This window comes from Hylobates moloch, unplaced genomic scaffold (genome assembly GCF_009828535.3).
Source record: "Hylobates moloch isolate HMO894 unplaced genomic scaffold, HMol_V3 SCAFFOLD_15, whole genome shotgun sequence".
Classification (NCBI taxonomy): domain Eukaryota; kingdom Metazoa; phylum Chordata; class Mammalia; order Primates; family Hylobatidae; genus Hylobates; species Hylobates moloch.
The window spans coordinates 10084269-10103436 of NW_026652290.1; the positions used below are offsets into that span (position 1 = coordinate 10084269).

The 19168-nt window shown below is 39.7% G+C and overlaps 1 non-coding gene across 1 annotated transcript; it reads right to left on the reverse strand.

Moving 5' to 3' along the window:
* Positions 1 to 4642: 4642 nt before the first annotated feature.
* Positions 4643 to 4746, reverse strand: LOC116484393 (small nucleolar RNA U13). The gene has a single exon (XR_004252565.1). It is a non-coding gene; the product is annotated as a small nucleolar RNA U13 (small nucleolar RNA).
* Positions 4747 to 19168: the final 14422 nt, after the last annotated feature.

Sequence of the window (19168 nt, forward strand, 5' to 3'; positions counted from 1 at the left end):
AATTATGGCTAGGAAAGACCTTATCAGGTCAAAACAATTGACTGATCTAACAAGATTAATTTCAATAAAGATTTATGTAAGATTCTTCTCTTGCCCCACCCCTCCAAAAAATCAAACCAACTAATAAAAGTACAAAGGTAGATTAAAATATGGTTTAGCTGTAGCTCCTATGAAAAAGAGTCAGGGGCTTTCATCAGCAGTAAACTCAGTTACACGTAGCAGTGTGTAGCAGCTTCCAAGAAAGTTCTGTCAGTTTCAGCCTGTATTACTAGAACTGTGTCACCTAGCCTTAGGGAGGAAATGATACCCCTCCAGTCTTCGTCAGTTTACAATGCATTGTCTAGCACTTTATTTGGGACACCTCAATAGAGAAGATTTTGGAGGAGCAAGACCTATAAATACTATTAACTGAGGAATAAGTGTCTATAGAAATTAGAGATGTTTAGCCTAATGATTAAAGATTCAGGAAGCCATGATTACTCTTCAGATCTTAATAGTTGTGCATGGCCCCAAAGATCCAAAACTCATAAGCAAGAATCTCAGAAAGATAAGTTTTTGCCACAACATCTAGTAGTTAGGAATGTCTCAAGCTATTAACTCAGAAGACCGTGAGTGCTTTGACATGAGAGAACTTTAGGCAAAGGTCAATGCCTGCTGACAGAGGGTCTAAGCCACAGCTGGGAAGTTAACTAGATGACCCTGAATTCACCATAATTCTGCAGACTCTTCAGTGAATTTCAGGCAGTCTTAGCCTTAGTTGAAAATCCAAAGTAGGCCAAGCTGGCCATTTGAAACCCTCTACCTACCCCCAGTATGATCTTCCTTATGTGCCATGGCTCAGCACTTCTCCTGCCTCAGATACTCACCGTCCTCTGTATCACTGACCTTCCACAGATATGCTCTAATGAGACCTTCTTATACTAAATGGAATATAAATGTTTACCTTTTAAGCTTTATCTCTGGACTTCTTGGGCTCTGCCTCCTATTCTCTAGGCTCCTTTTTCACTCTAGCCCTTGGTATGGCTACCAATGCCTGAGAATGTAGCCTGACAGCACCTCTGTTCAGTTCCACCATGCATTTCTTGATTTCTGCCTCTTAGCACTTCTCCACCACTGCCTCCCTAATACCTGCCGAAACTTGTTCAGCTATTCTGGTCTCCAGGCAAACCTGGAAGTAAGATGGAGTTAATATCCCATGAAACATTCACCAATGGGGAACAGAAGTTGCTTGATAAATATTCTCCCCTTGCAACCCTTGAGTGAATAACTCTCAGGTGAATTATCATTGGCTCCTCAGATGTTCCCACGTGGCTTGAGTTTCAGCTGCCTACAGCAGTAAAAACTTTTAATAACACACCCTTGGATTATTTTTCCTCTCTTCCCTATTCTTTACTTTCATTCTTTGTGATCGTTTTCCAGAATAAACTATCTGTATGCAAGTTGTTGTGTTAGATTTGACATATTGAGGCAACTTAGACTAAAACAATTTACACTTATGAGAGACATTACCCATTTAAGAATTTCAGAAATTAGTGAACAGATGTAGAAATTTTCACTGCAAATTTAGTTGCTTATCTGTTTATAAGGCCAGTTCAACTACATAGTCAACATTTATGGATACAGTATTAAGAAGAAGTCAGTATTGACCCCTTTCCTTAGTTATGTTCTATCATAGACAATAACCAGATGATATAAATGCAACTACGAGCAATGGAGTACTTTTTCTTGGCAGAATCTAAAAACACATGACACAATCTCCCTTGGAAATACTTGTAGCACAGGAAGGAAAGTTCATGAAACAGCCAAGAAATAAAGTTGATTTGAGGTTGAAAAGAAACATCTCTTCAGGGAGCCACATACTCCCAGAATTTTTAAAAGCAAAAAAAAAAAAAAAAAAACTATTCACTTTTCTTAAAAACTTCACATCATAAACCCTGAGTAATTTATGCGATTATAATATTCTACATCCAAAATGAGATTTTACAGCCCTTCATCCAAGAGAAACAAGCCTTGGAATAATTTTACTCTGAAGTTCCTAAATAACATAAAACTCAGTTCACAGAATCACATTATTACTGAGAGAATCGATAATTTTTTTCAATAAATGAGTTTAACAAAAATGATTTAATTTAATCTCCAAGTTTATGAGGGTAATAGTTGTTTCCTGCAACTATTACCATACACGTTTCAGGTTAACTGCATGAATAATATCATCTAAGCTGTTTCTAATGATTGATCTATGTAATAAAAACAAATTCCTGTATACTCCAATCCTTGGAAGAAATTAAAGATCTTTGCCAGCATTAGTCAAAATCCCACAGTATGTACCATGAAATGCTCAGAGCAGTCAGCTCTGGATTCTCATGAGAACACAGTTTGTACAAAACCCCAGTTATCTATAGTAGACAAAGATATGGAGTAGACAAAATGAGTTTTCATTATAATATTCTTAACTCACCATTCCCTTCCTGCAGGTCTCCTCATCACCCAGTGCTCTCAGGCTCTCTCAGGTTGCTCTGGTCTTTCTATTTAACCTCTTATTGACTCCTCCTGTGCCTTGTTCCTCTTTCCCACCCCCACCTTCTAACAGCACTCACCTGTGCTGCTTACCGTCCCTAATCAAGCGCTATTGTGTGGGGGGATAATCTGTTCAAAGGCACCAATTTCCTCCTTCCAACAGACTTGCTAAGGAGAAATTAAGGAGAATGTCCATGATCCCAAAATCAGCATTTCTGAAAAAGACACTGTTCTTTGGCAAAAAACAAAGTGTCAGGATTTCTGTGAAGTCTTCTGTTTAGAACTGTTCTGGCCGAGTCTGTGGTATATCAAGTGTAAAACGCACTTAAATTTTTTGCCGGGTCTACTCCCTGTTTAAGAAGCTGTAAGAGTGCATAAGGCCCCCAGAGAAACTGCAAAGCTGAGGTTATAGATAGGAGAGCTGACATCTTCTATCATTTACTTCTTGACATCATAGCCTCTGGCTTTAGAAGAAAAGTGACTGCAATTTTCAAACATGCACACACATGCTCTCTCTCTTCTTTTTCCTTCTGTTAAACATTAACCAAATGAAACACTCAGAGCAGAAATAAGAAAGCAAGCTCCAGGTCTCAAATATTGGGAAGACAAACATATTTAACTTATTTGGCTAGAATAACCGTCCCATATTACCAAGAGCAAATAATCATTTCTCTTTCTGACAGATCTAAAGTCTTGATATTTTGGGACTGTATTGTGTTTCTGTTTCCTTTAGGAGAAATTTCTGCTTATGGTGATGGTCAGTGGATTGGCAATCTCCAACTCACTTTTATTATTATAAAAAGGTAGAGTTTGATTTTATATTTTATAATAAATCTTTCAGAAAACCAGTGCTTGTTTTTCATTCATCTTGGAATCAAAAGATACGAGGTACAGAAGAGACTCTCAAACAGGCTTATCACCCCTGTATGTTACAGCTGGAAAGACAGAGATCCAGAAAAATTATGTGACTTTTCTGAGCTCGTGTAGCTAGATGTGGATCCTCAAGAAAACACATTTTGTACAGGTGTCTGTGAATCTGATGGCATCTCTAGGAAAACAGGCTGCCTTTCTTCTTGGTAAGAGATCATTGCAGAAGCACTGTGTACATTGCAATGACTGTCCATCCATCAGTGAAAGTCCCTGACATTTGCATGTTTTCCTCCTTCAACCTAATCTTTAAATCATTTCTATGCCTGTATAATATCTCTTCTTTAGGTATTTTATTGGGACATTGGAAGAGTAAGAATTGGCATTTAGATTTTGGAGTGTCCTCTATGGCCCCATACATTCTTTCCTACAATAAAGATTTGAAGTAAGTGCATGTGCTGGGAGCTGCACCAGGATGTAGGGACAGATAGCTGATTAAGTCATCACTCTAAGATGCTACTGGCTAGTGGGGATTATCTACATGTAAGTAAATAATTTTAATTCAATGGGACAAGTACTATAGTAAACATATACTTACTGGTGCCATGGGAATCACAGTTCTCTGCCTAGTGGGAATTCTCCATCTTTCTCAACCTGAGGAGTTGTCATTATTATGATTTAGAACTAAATTCAAATACTAAATAAAAGCCAGTCAGATTAACTTGTTATGACATAGGTTTATATTTTTTTAAGGCAAGATAACTTAAGATTATAAATCAGATAATCTTTTAAAAAGTCCTTCAAGATACATTAGTAAAACATTTTGGTTTTATGAGTCTGGGGCCTAGGTAGTATTCCTGTCCTATAACTAATATAATATTATAAATTACCAAATTTCTTTCCCTTCTTTTTGTTTAAATTGTCATGCATTTACGTGAACAATTGCAGGTCACAGAAGAATATTAAAAATGATTAAAAACTGAAAAATAATAGGACCAAAATAGTAGTGCCAACTCACTTTCAATAAAATACTAAACAAAGTACAAGCCAATGAAATTCAGGTAAATTTAAATGATCACCATCTCCATCTAGTTTATTTTACTCGAGTCCTCCAAAGTACTTTGATATTAGAATATCTCAATACATAAAATGTGACACGAATGGGCCTAATATGAAAACTTATATAAAAATCTCAAAAGATGCTGAAAAAGCATCTGATAACTTTCAACATACATTTTTTTCTTCTTTATTTTTCTCACACCAGATGGGTAATGTACAGATGTCGTAACAAGATGTGAGGGAGGCACATCTCACATCTAAGCATAAAAACCTAATCATCATGTTTACGAATCACAAAAGGATCTCAACATAAATTTTTTGAGAGGAAAACATACTAGAAAACTAGGAATAAATATGTAATTCTTCAACATGATCTCTAAAAACATTTATCTTAGTGGTTACACATTAGAAGCATGTTTATCAAAATCAGAAACATGAAAATTACACACATCATTGTTATTACAAAGTTATGGTAATGATTTTCTAGAAGTTATGGCTGATTCAATAAAACATGAAACAAAAACAGAAGTCTAAGTGCTTTTCCATTGTAGCACTCACTACATTAGTAATTAAATAATGATTATATGGTCACTTGTCATCTCCCTTGTAAAAACATAAGCTCCATAAGAACAGGAACTAGGTCTGTATTATTTATTAAGGAATCTCAATCCCAGAAAAATACCTTTTACAAGAAAGTATGAAATAGATATTTATTAGATGAATGAAGTAGAACTTCAGCGTATGGCTTAATAAGAAGGTTAGCAAATCCTTTCCCCAAAAGCAGTTGCGAAGCTAAACAAAAATGACAAAAACAGCTATGTCTGTGCTCTTGGAATCTGCCAAAGGCTTAGCCAATTGGAGAAGCATTTATGCTTGAAAACCTGTGGAATTGTAAAGATTAGTGGGTGCTTAGGGCATTTTTTACTGGGACAACTCCACAGCTCCTGCCAGCCTGGTTGACATGGATGTTTTGTGAGAGTGGAACAGGCTGTGACAACTAGTAGTTTTGCTACCATGGTCCTGCTGGGCACACTTGATTTGGAGAGATGGGCCATGCCCATGCAGCAATGTCAGTAAAAGTGACAGTCTTGGCAGAGGGTCAGTGGAATTGACCAATGATTTTTCTAATATGAGGTTTTTGTTGGGACAAGCATAATATCAGCTAAGGCTACACATATCCACGACAGAGACCAAGATGGCCCAAGCCCCTCTACATACTACTGGCCAACACTGAGGCTGCACACACAGAGAAGACGTGCAAAAGAGCCTGGTGGGAAGAAAAATCTGGAGGAAAATTGAAAACAGCCTGAAGTTTGTACTCTTCCTACACAGAAATCCATCAACAGAGAACAGAAACCTTATTGGCTCAAGTGTTTTGAGTATAGCGTCTGCCCAATCATTGGCCGACCACTATGCTACGCAGAAAGAAGAATGATCCCTCATAAGTCCAACATAAAAACAACAATAACTTTAAAAAAAAAAAAAAAAAAGGAACAGAGCCATAAGCAGCCATTGGGAAGACCAGTTTCACAGATTTGGCCCAGGCAAGCTACTCAACAAACAAAACAACAAAAACAAATGTCAGAAAAGAAAACCACAACCCAGAGTTGCTGTATTATCAAAGTGTCTAAATTTTCTTTCTTTCTTTTTCTTTTCTTATTTATTTATTTATGTATTTTTTATTTTTATTTTTTTTTGAGACAGAGTTTTGCTCTTGTTGCCCAGGCTGAAATGAGATTCTCCTGCCTCAGCCTCCTGAGTAGCTGGGATTACAGATATGTGCCACCACTCCTGGCTAATTTTGTATATTTAGTAGAGACAGGGTTTCTCCATGTTGGTCAGGCTGGTCTCGAACTCCCGACCTCAGGTGATCCACCAGCCTCAGCCTCCCAAATACTGGGATTACAGGCATGAGCTACGGCACCCGGCTCTAATTTTCAATAAACAACGTTATGGGATATACAAAGAAATAGGACTCATATTCAAGGGAGGGGAAAAAAAGTTAGTAGAAACTGAATCTGATGTCTCATTTGTATCCTCTGCCTTCCCCAGCTTTTCTTGATCTGACCTCTGCAAACCAGCCTTCCTTGGTAGGTAGAGTTAGACAGCGTAGGAGACAGAGGCACAGAGGCACAGAGGAAAGAAGCAGATTTCTATTCTCCTCTGCTTTGGGCCCTGTCTCTGGTCACATCTCCTATGAGGTTCCAGTCTCACTGGAAAGCCCTAGCTGCTAATACCAGCTTTTCCTTTTGTCCTTCTGGCCCTAGGGATGGAAGGGCTGCCTGATGTTGTTATCTTTGGGTTTCCCCATCAACTCATTTGCTCTTTATCTCTTCTAATTCCTTTGTAGCAATTTCCATACAAATTCCTTCTCAATAGTCAAGCAATCACCCATTGATAGACATTTTTGTCATTTCCAGTCTTTCTCTATCTAAAAAAATGCTTTAAAGAATAGCCATGTGCATGCATGTTTTTATACTTTTGCAAGTGTCTATTTGGGATAGATTCTTAGAATTGAGATAGTTGATTCAAAGAGTAAATGCATATGTCTAAGCAGCTTAAAGAAGCATTGTTGTTTCAAGCCAAAAAATCTTCTTTAAATATAGTTTTCTTAAAAAGAAAGTAATTAAGAGAGAGCTTTGAAATAGCAAGACAAGTGAATCTCTTTGGGAAAAAAAGTATAATAATAAAAAAACTTCTGACTGTCCAGAAGAAGTAGCCTCCCATGCAGGTGGAGTGAAGAGAGGAGAGAGAAACTTGCTCTTGGTTCATCTTTAGTTAGGAGTGAGAAAGGTGCCTGGGAAGAGATGAAGAAGCCATTTTTGAAAGAAGCAGCCCTGTGAGGCATTGCATATGCTTGGCATTGTATAATTAGGGTGATAGCATCTTTTGATGCATACTATATAATTTGTCGCCTTGGCTAATCAGAGTCACTGAACCCCATTTAAGATGGAAAGTGGAATACTGAGTTGAATTCTTATGTCAGAAGTTGAGTAAAGATAAGTCACACCCTCTAATCCATTTAAAAATACTTAGCAGGTGATTCCAAAGACTGAGCTACTGAAGTCCCCATGTTACTTATCCCAGGGGGATGTGTAAAAACAGACAAGAATTAAGGAAGTAGCTCTACAAGCCAGCAGAATTGACCTGATTCTCCAGAGATGTTTCTGCATAGGGCATGGCCACAACCTTGGGGACTGTAGCCTTCCCTGTATCCCAATTGGGGTTAAAAAGAGAAAGAACAAAAACTGGGATCAGGGGAAGGGGATTTTGGTTTCCAGGGGGTAAGGCACAGAAGCAACACTAAATCCTTCTCCTGTCCATCTCCCTTTTACTCCACCCTAAGGATGAGTCCTAAATAAAAGTTTAATCCAAAGGCCTTTGGGATCATAATTCTAGTGAGAGAAGCTTGCAAGGGGGAAAGGGTCTCTGTATGGACATTATCTGCTTTATTCAGTTCTTCTGCTCCACACTGTTATTTTTGCTTAACACCGTAAGATTCTAGTTATTTTCTTTCAGCACTTAAAGATGTCACTCCATTATCTTCTCTTTGCTTGGCAGCTCACCAATGCCTTCAAACAGATGGTTTTTGTGTTTTATCTGGCTTTTCTTGTTTTCTTGGCAGGAGCATTGGTCCATAGCAAGCTACCCCATCAGAATTGTAAGTCAAAGCCTCCACTCTTAATTACTGAAAATGTACATGAGTTAATATCAGTATTATAGATCCCTGTTCCAGTTTTGTTTTAAAAAATTTATAAACTTTTATTGCCTATTTATCCACATGAACTTTAGCATCTCAATATTGTACACCTTCCCATTACTAATTCTACCGAATGTATATATTTATTTGTAGACAACTTTTATGATATTGAGAATTCTGTATCCAGAAGCATGGTATCTATTTTTATTAAATTGTCTATTTTTGTTACTTTTGGAGCTTTATTTCAGTTGGTTCTGAATATTTCAAATTAAGTTTAATCCTGCATATTTCAATTGTTTTTGTCAGGGGGCTCTTTTTACAATTATATGTTCTACATTGTTGAAGATATACAAAATCTTTAATGTTGTATATGCCATTTTTAACTCATCATCTTAGTAAATTTTTATTAGTTTATTTCCTTTGGTTTTCTAGGCAAAGATCACAAGGAAATCATAACTTTGTTATGTCATTTCCAATAGTTATCCAACTTAATTCATTTCCATGGCTTGTTTTTTCTAAAACTTTCAGAACAGTGTTAAACCATAGTTGTCACAGTGGTTATCCTTCTTCTCTACTTCTCTTTAATGGGAATCCCCTAGGATTTTATGATAGTGTGTGCGTGTTTCTCACGTTAAACAAACAAAATTAGCATCTTATTTCTAAAAAAAATCTGTCCAGAACTAATATTAAATTATAGCTGCCTCTTGAACAATGCTGGGGTTAGCAATGCTATCCCCCCATGCAGTCTCAAATTCACACATAACTTTTGACTCCCCTAAAACTTAACTACTGATAGCCTACTGTTGACTGTAAGCCTTACGAATAATATAGTCAATTAGCACATATTTTGTATGTTATATGTACTATATATTGTATTATTGCAATAAAGTAAGCTAGAGAAAATAAAATGTTATTAAGAAAATCTTAAGGAAGAGAACATATATTTACTGTTCATTAAGGGGAAATGGATCATCATAAAGATCTTCATTCTCATCATCTTTACATTGAGTAGGCTGAGGAGGAGAAAAAAGAGGTGTTGGTCTTGCTCAAGGGTAGCAGGGGTGGAGTAAAATCTAGGTATAAGTGAACTTGCACAGTTCAAACATGTAAATTGGGTAAATTGTATATGGATGGGTTCAAGGGTAAATTGCATATGAATGTCTATTTAACATCTATTTGAATATGATTTTTCCACAATGAGATGTCACCTTACACCTGTTAGAATGGCTATTTTATATACACACACACACACACACACACATGTATATATGTGTGTATATATATACCAAAAAAAGATAACAAGTGTTGGTGAGGATGTGGAGGAAAGGGAATCTTTGGACACTGTTGGTGGAAATGGAAATTGTTGAAGTCACTAAAGAAAACACTATGGAGGTTTCTCAAAATATTAAAAATAGAACCGCCATATAATCCTGCAATCTCACTTCTGGGTATACATCCAAAGAAACTGAAGTCAGGATTTTAAAAAGATATCTGCATTCCCATGTTTATTCCCATGTTACCCACAATAGCCAAGATATGGAAGCAGTCTAAATGTCCATCAACAGATGAATGGATAAAGAAAATGTGGTGTATAAATATACATACCCTATGGAGCTACAGTCTGAACGTTTGTGTGCCCCAAAATTCATATGTTGAAATCCTAACCCCAAGGAGATGGTATTAGAAGGTGGGAACTTTGGGAGGTCATCAGATCATGAGGGCAGACTCCTCATAAGCAGGATTAGTGCCCCTGTAAAAGAGATTCCAGAGAAATTCATCGCCCTTCTGCTCCTGAGGTTGCAGTGAAAAGATGACACTTAGCAGGCATCAGATTTGCTAGCACCTTGATCTTGGACTTCCCTGACTCCAGAACTGAATGAAATAAATTTCCATTGTTTATAAGCCACAGAGTATTTTGTTATAACAGTTCAAACAGACTGAGAAAGTGGAATATAATTCAGCCTTAAAAAAGAAGGAAATCATACTATTTATGACAGCACAGATGAACCTGGAGGACATTATACTAAGTGAAATTAACCAGACACGGAAGAAAAAATACTACATGATATCACTTATATAATAAACCTAAAATGGTCAGACTCATAGTAGCAGAGAGTAGAATGGTGGTCCCCAGGGGCTGTGGGGAGGGGGAAATTAGGAGGTATTAGTCCAAGGGTACAAGGTGTCCCTCGTATAAGGTGAATAAGTCCTAGAGATCTACTTGAAAAAGCATAATGTCTACAATTAACAATACTGTATTGCATACTTTTGCTAAGAAAGTAAATTTTATGTTGTGTTCTTATCACTAAAGATAATAAATACTTTTGCATAATTTTGTATACAATACTATATTGCAAAATTTTGCTAAAATGGTAAATTTTATATTAAGTGTTCTTAGCACAATAATAAATAAAGAGGGCAGGAAGAAACTTTTGGAGGTGATGGATGTTTTTGGATGAAAAGGATGCATTTCTAGTAAAAGGTTTCTCAAATTTGACCATGTATCAGAACCTCCTGGAAGTTTTGTTAAAACACAAATTACTGTTGATGTAGGATTTTTCTCAGTCACTTTCTCAGGTGGAGACCTCCAGCTGGCAACACCCCTGTCTGGGACTTACTCAGGCCCTAGATCACTGCAAGAGATGCACCATCCACTCAGCCTGCTTGGCAGAGTCCAACCCATACTCTGGTGCAGATTCTCCAGTTGCCGCAACTGCATACTCAGCCCCTGGTGAGAGGGGGTGTGTGAGCAAGAGAGTGCAGGGTCCAGCTGGCCTCTCGAAGTGCTGGCACAGAAGTGGGCTCTGTGTGGTGTTTGTGGCTGGACCAGGCATGTCACAAGCCACTCCCATAGTGGACTCTGGTGTCCAGACAAGGGGAACACAGTGGCACCCAGGCAGGGGTGCCCTTGACCCTGAAGCCCCAGAGGGAGTGTTACAGCATGATATTAGCTCTTTTAGTCCCATCATCTGCAGCATGATGAACAATGGCATGTTAACAGCTCTGTCAGCCCTTTACCCCTCTCTGGCTCACAGCTCCAGGGTTGGCTCAGCCCCACCACTGCTTTCTGTCATGTGAGGAGGTTGCCCTCCGCTGGTGAGGGCAGAGGGCTACAGTTGTTACAGCCTTCTGTGTACCCACATTCACTGGGTCCCGAATTCTTGTCCTGCATCCAAGAAGAATGAGGTCACACTGGCAATTGAAGAGTGAGGAGGGTGGAGAAGAATTTTATTGAGCAATGAAACAGCTCCCAGCAGAGGGTGAACATGAGGGTGGTCCCTCACCCGAAATTGGGTGGTTTCTCTCTTAGTGTGTCTGGGTCCAGGGCTTTTATGGGCTCAGCATGGGGAGTGTGTGCTGATTGGTTTGCAAGTATGTGAAAAAGGTTAAAATAAAGGCACCACTCAAAGGTGGGCATGACAGTGTAAAAAACCAATTAGGGAAGGGTAGGTATATTTAAATAGGTGGAGGGTATGGAGCAATCAGAGCAAAGTACACCAAATGGGAAGACAGGTTCTCAATTCAGTCTGTGAATTTGACTTGTAGCTTGGCTTCAGGCACTTGGCTGCCTCCTGCCACTATCACTGTGCTCCACTCCCAGAGTTTCTGACTCAGTGATCTGGGGTTACAACCTGAGAAGCTGCATTTCTTTTTTTTAAATTTAATTTAATTTAATTTTAAGTTCTGGGATACATGTGCAAGACATGCAGGTTTGTTATATAGGTAGGCGTGTGCCATGGTGGTTTGCTGCACCTATCAACCCATCACCTAGGTATTAAGCCCCGCATGCATTAGCTCTTCATCCTGATGCTCTCCCTTCCCTCACCTCCCTCACCCCAAAGGCCCCAGTGTGTTTTGTTCCCTCCCTGTGTCCATGTGTTCTCATTGTTCAGCTCTCACTTGTAAGAGAGAACATGCAGTGTTTGTTTTTCTATTCCTGCATTAGTTTGCTGAAGATAATGGCTTCCAGCTCCATCTATGTTTCTGCAAAGGACATGACCTCATTCCTTTTTATGGATGCATAGTATTCCATGGAGTATATGTACCACATTTTCTTTACCCAGTCTATCTTTGTTGGGCATTTGGGTTGATTCCCTGTCTGCTATTGTGAATAGTGCTGCAATGAACATACATATGCATGTATCTTTATAATAGAATGATTTATATTCCTTTGGGTACATACCCAGTAATGGGATTGCTGGGTCAAATATTATTTCTGGTTCTAGGTCTTTGAGGAATCATCATACTGTCTTCAACAATGGTTGAACTAATTTACATTCCCACCAACAGTGTGAAAGCATTCCTATGAGCAGTTGCATTTCTAGCAAGTTTATGGAGGTACTGATGCTGCTGGTGTGGGAGCAGTACTTTCAGAACCACTGTCTAGATTCTAAATATAAATTCCTAAGTTTAACTTAAGAATAAATTGAAAACCAAAAACCTAAATGTAAGAGCTAAACCGATAAAACTCTTAGAAGAAAACAGGGCTAAATATTTGTGACACACAAACTGCCAAATAAAACATTAGCAGGTTGAATTTAAAAAAAAAAAGGTGTTCCAAGGGTTGATCAACATTTTTTAAAAATAATTCATGACATTCATTGATCAGATAAGAAAAGAAAACCATACAAACGTATAATCATCCCATTAGATGCCACAAAAAGGTGTTTGAAGCTTTCTAGAGAAAATGATAGGTGAGAATTTGGAGATAGCAAGTGGAAACTGTTTTGCTAACCAATTTGGCTTTTCAAGGAAAGATAATCTAAGAGTTGAAGGAGGACACAGGATCAAGGGACAAAGTGTGTGTGTGTGTGTGTGTGTGTGTGTATTAGATGAGACATACTCAAACACATTCATAGGCTAATTTGGAAGTGGCCAGTAAGAGGAAATCCGAATATGCTGGAGAAGCTATTGATGGAGTAAGATTCTAGAGGAAATGAAAGGGTCTCAAGAATGGAGTTTGAACAACAGATAGGCTCACTCAACAGGGAAGGGAGTAAGAATGCGTGATTTCAGGTTGGGAAAATTCAAACTTGTTCACATTCATTTCTCCTATTTAAAAAAATGAAGCAGGAGGTGAAATCAGGTAAAAAAAAGTTTGGAGGTTGAATTTGGCTGTTAGCAATTCAGTGGTGGCCTTCAAGGTGAGTTGCCATGAACTGATGGTGGCCCAGAATCCAGTAAGCAAAGGAGTGACTGGGGAGAGGTTGGGGGAATTGTTGGGGGCCTGGGGGGGAGGGGAGCAGGCGAGAATGTGGCGACAAGTGCAAATTTTTCTTCCAAAGATGAAGACTGAAAGGGGGATAGGGAATTAGAGTGACAGCTATATTTCAAAAGAAAACTCCTCAAATTTTAAGACAATTTCTGAGTATTCAAGAAAGCCATACACTGGGAGAGAAGATATCATTAACTGACACATGATGCAATCTGTTGTTTTGTTTGTTAACAAAGCATCAGGCATTGCATTGTAAAGGCACAATAAACTACAAATTACCTGTCTCTCATCCAAAGGAAATAAAAACTGGCACCAGGACTCCAGCAAGTATGGAAATGTAAAAGCTTAGGGTTTCTGAGCTTTCCATTCAAATCAAGGTTTTTTTAAAGACTGAATGCAGCTCCTCATTCTCCATAATAACCACCTCCACTTAGCCCTGTTCTACAATCCATAAAATGGGCTTCTCTGAATAGACAAAAAAAAAAAAAAAGAACAAAACAGACTTTTGAAAGTTACATCTAGAAATTTGATTTAGCAAGCAATCCAGCTAGCAGGCCCAAATGCAGCATTTTTCAACTTTCCACTAAAAAGCCTGTGAAGACATAAGGGGAAAAAAGACAATTTCATCAACTGGGAGTGAAAATCAATCTATCACAAAGATCTTACAGGGATATAATTGGATGACACAGCCCACACGGGCTTTGTTATCAGAAATAGCACAAACCTGTTGGGCAATATTTTTTTGAAAAAGAGAGGAAAATGTGGTTTCCCTCTCCCGGTGCCTCTTTCCTGATTGGAAAGTTCAAGGAGAATATCAGAAAATCCAAGCTGCATTATCTCTTTAGAGCTGGGGCTGATTTTTGAGCATCTGTAATGCTTTGTTTCTCTTCATCCCACACCTCTACCTTTCCCTAAACAATATAGTTCTAAAAGAATTCATTAGGTTTCATCGATTTCTGAAAACAATAGGTTAAACATGTGACAAGAACTAATTATGGTGAAGAAATCCTGGAGGTAGGTACATAGAAGCAATTGAAAATTCTAAAGTCTCTGATAAAAGCCCATGCTAACACTGTTGAGAAACCACCATGGAGTTACAAGATTGCCCCCTAGTCCCTCAGAGACATATTAGGTGGATTAATAATGCTAGGAGCTGGCATCTTAAAATACCTTCTAGTTGTCACTTTTAGAGAGGGTTCTGCCCTGCATGCAAATCAAGCAGATGAGCAGTGGCAGCAGAGTGTCAGGATTCTGAAATCTCACTGCCCTGCTAGTGCAGTACCAGAGGAAGAGGTGCCGTGAAAGACCTCAGGCTTAAGAGGAAAGCTCTGCTGTCCTGTGTAGGCCATACTTAAGGGCTGCGTAAAGAGGAATTATGAGAAGATGATGCATCTGCCTGTGGAAGAGGAGGCTGGCTGGGGTAAAGAGTATGGGCGTCTCAAATGGAAAGTTCCAGATCTGAAAGGGAAAATATCTCCCTGCAGCAAAAGAGGCAGTTTTGGTAAAATGCTGGGAACTACCCACAAAGCTTGGTTTGTGTCCTACCTGTGTATCTGTTGTCACTACCATTCCCAGAAGCCATGGCCAATTGTGGCAGGTACCTTGGCAATATTAATTGGTCATACTGGTGGCGTTGTAGATCTTGGAAAACAAAGTGGTTCAGCAGACTTGGCAGTGAGCCCAGCCAGGAATCAGACTGAGTGGTGCCCAGCAGCCTGGGAGCAGCCCGTCTCCATAGGCATGTGGTGGGAACTACTCACTGCCTTGGTTGAGTCAGTGCAAATGCGACTGCTGTCAGCTAGAGCGGTTCTTTCTGTTCCACTGGGAGAGAGCTGCTTTGTTTCCTGGGACTACCAGTGCTGCAAGCAAAGCTGAACCTGGCTGACTACAGCCTCAACTCTTTTCTTAAGTTAGCTTTAGATTTTAACTACAAATGCATGGCATGCTAAATACTAAAACTGGGATCCACAGAAAGGCACAAAGAAGCTGCATCTTTAGGAGGTCCCACCATTTGTCACCTTTCCATTTGCCATGCCCATACCTGCCTGTGCACCTCCCATCACATTGGCTTCCCAGTGTTATTCTACAATGCTAAAAGGACATCAAGCCAAGAACTCCCCACCTGATCCACAGAGAACTGCCTTCTTTTCCAGCTTGAATCCTTCCAAATTAGGGTATCTTAATGGGACTCTTAGAATAGGGTGTACTTTCTCAGGTGGGAAACTTGTGGAATGATCTGTGGCATCTTTCATCAATTTCAGCTTGTCTGCACTATAAGTGGTAGAAATATCTTTAGTAGTTACTAATATTAAAGTAGGCTTCCCCCTTTCTTTTCTAGAAGTTTTATGGAGAGAGATAGAATTTTAGGCAAAAAGCATGACACAAAAACATGGAGATATGAAAAACCTGGTGTCCTGGGGAATGATGAGTAATTTCATGTGGAGACTACAGGCTATATAGAGAATGGCGCAAAGGGGAAAGAAACCAGCATTAAGGGATTTGTTGAAGTCAGGTAGTAAATAAACTTAAACACTATGAGTGCTAGTTTCCTGTTTCTGTTGTAGCAAATTACCATACACTTAGTGGCTTAAACAGCACAGATGTATTAGCTTACAATTCTGAAGGTCAGAAATCCAAAATAGATTTTATAGGCTAAAACCAAGGTATCAGAAGAGCTGCATTGCTTCTGGAGATTCTACGGGAGATCTGTTTTCTTGCCTTTTCCAGTTTCTAGAGCCATTTGCATTCCTTGACTTGCAGCCTCTACCTTTGTCTACAAAGTGCATGATTTCAGCTTCTGCTTCTGTCCACATCTCGTCTCTGACCCTGTCCCTTCTGCTCTTGTTTTGTAAGAACCCTTGCGATTACATCAAGCCTATCCAGATAATCCAGGATAATTCCCCGTCTCAAGGTCCTTAACTTAATCAACCTCAACAAAGTCCCTTTTGCTATATAAGGTAATGTATTTGCAGGTTCTAGGAATTAGGATGTCAACAAAAAGAGGCAAATTCTGTAAAATATTTGAAGCAATTTATTCTGTGCCAAATATGAGTGACCACGGCCTCTGACACGGCCCTCAGGAAGTCCTGAGAACATGTGCCCAAGGTGGTTGTGTCAGGCCTCTGAGCCTAAGCTAAGCCATCGTATCCCCTGTAACCTGCACGTATACGTCCAAATGGCCTGAAGTAACTGAAGAATCACAAAAGAAGTGAAAATGACCTGTTCCTGCCTTAACTGATGACATTATCTTGTGAATTCCTTCTCCTGGCTCATCCTGGCTCAAGAGCTCCCCCACTGAGCATCTTGTGTCCCCTGCCCCTGCCAGCCAGAGAACAACCCCCTTTGACTGTAATTTCCCACTACCTACCCAAATCCTATAAAACAGCCCCACCCCTATCTCCCTTCGCTGACTCTCTTTTCAGACTCAGCCTGCCTGCACCCAGGTGGAATAAAGAGCCTTGTTGCTCACACAAAGCCTGTTTGGTGGTCTCTTCACATGGATGCTATGTAAGTTGGGGTGCAGCTTGGTTTTATACATGTTAGGGAGACATGAGACTTCAATCAAATACATTTAAGAAATACATGGGTCCAGTTCAGAAAGGCAGGACAATTTGAAGTGGGGGTCTGGGGGGAGCTTCCAGATTATAGGTGATTTTTAAATTTTCTGGTTGCCAATTGGTTGAGTTTATATAAAGACCTGGGATCAATAGAAAGAAAATGGATAATGTCTGGATTAAGATAAAGGATTGTGGAGACTAAAGTTCTTAGTGTGCAGAGGAAGCCTTCATGTAGCAGGCTTCAGAGAGAATAGATTGTAAATACTTCTTATCAGACTTAAGGTCTGTGTTGATGTTAATGCCAGAGAGGTGTAATGAGGCATGTCTGAGCCCCAGTTCCTGTAATGGCCTGAACTAATCTTTCAGGTTAAATTTTGAGAGTGTCCTGGCTGAGGAGGAAGTCCATTCAGACAGTTGGGGGGGGGGTGGGTGGGTTAGAATTTTATTTTTGTTTTACAAGGACTTACGTGTTTTTGGGGAACATAATTCAGCCTACCATATCATGCAAGGGAACTTAAACTGTACTATGTTAGCCAGGGGTTAAAATCTTAATGCCTACCAGGGCCAGGCAGGTAAAGAAGCATCTCAGTCCATTTTGTCTTGCTATAAAAGAATACTTGAGGCTAGGTAATTTATAAAGAAAAAAGGTTTATTTGGCTCACAATTCTGGAGGGCTGAAAAGTTCAGGATTGGGCATCTGCATCTGGCAAAAGCCTCAGGCTGCTTTCACTCATGGCGGAAGGCAAAGGGGAGCCAATGTATACAGAGATCACTTGGTAAGAGAGGAAGTGAGAGAGAGAAGGAACCTCTAGGTTCTTTTTAACAACCGGCTCTCATGGGAACTAATAGTATGAGAACTCATTCATCTCAACCCCTCCCCAGAGAGAGGATTAATCTATTCATGAGGGATCCACCCCCAGTGACACAAATACCTCCCAGTACGTTCCACTTCCAACACTGGGATCAAATTTCAATGTAAGATTTGGTGGGACAAACCAACCATATACAAACTCTAACAGAAGTAAATAAAGCAGTCTGGTTATTGGCCAACAGGAAAAAGTGAAGAAAGTGAAAACTCAGAGAGAACTATCTAAAGTGAGTTCTGAGTGTTACCAAAATAAATGTAAACCAGTGTTGCCTGATTACCTAATTCTTTTGGAGAAGCTAGGATCCAGATGTTTATGTAAATTTTACCAGTTTTATAAACAACTTTCCAGTCTCTACTGGAATCCCACAGGATTTTCATGTTAGGAATTCCTTGTACTAAAACACCTCTGAAGACAGCATTGAAGGAAAGAGGCTAGAAATTAGAATGAATCAGAAAAAACTGTAACAGTGGATAAGAATGCAAACTATAGAGGAGAATAAAATATTTTAAAACCATATGCCCAACAAAGGACTAATGTCAAGAATATGTATATTTTAAATTCTCCAAATTCAATAGCAAAAAAGCTAACAATCCAATTAGAAAATGGGCAGGAGGCATGAAAAGACATTTCATCAAAAAACAAATACAGAAGATAAATAAGCACATGAAAAGATGTTCTATGCTTTTAGCCATGAGGAAAATGCAAATTAAAGCCACAGTAAGATAGTACTACACATCTATCAGAAGCTCTAAGATAGAAAGAATGACTGCAGTCAAGATGGCCAACTAGACGCAGCAGTGATCAGACTCTCCCACTGAAAAGAACCAAAACAGCATGCAAATCCAGCACCGACAACCAAGGTATGCAGGTTCTGTCATCAGGACTGACCCTAGGCAGCTGGCGTGACCCACAGAAAGAAGGGAAGAGCAGTATGGTGCAGTGGCCCACCTGAGAGCCACACAGGACAGGGGAGCTTCCACGCCCCAGCCAAGGGAGGTGGTGAGTGAGAGTGCTATCCAGCCTGGGAAACTGTGCTTTTCCCATGGACCTGTGTAACCCACAGATTAGAAAATCCCACTAGTGAGCTCACACCACTGAGGCCTAGAAAACCACAGAGCTGAGCAGATTCTAAACAGCCACTCAGCTAGAAACTGCTTAAACAGGCTGAGTTCCTGGTGGGAAGGGGCAGCTGCCTACTGTCTAAGCCTTCCGAGAGACTTGGAGGAAGGGTAGCAGCCAACAACGGGACTGCTAGCTGTCTAATACACTAAGCTCTCTGGGTAGAGGAAGGGTGGCAGCCATCTCTATAGCTCCAGGCTGCGCTTTTCCCTGGCTGGAGCCAGGGAGGCTGGAAGGGTTGGTCTTAAGAGGTATTTCCCACAGC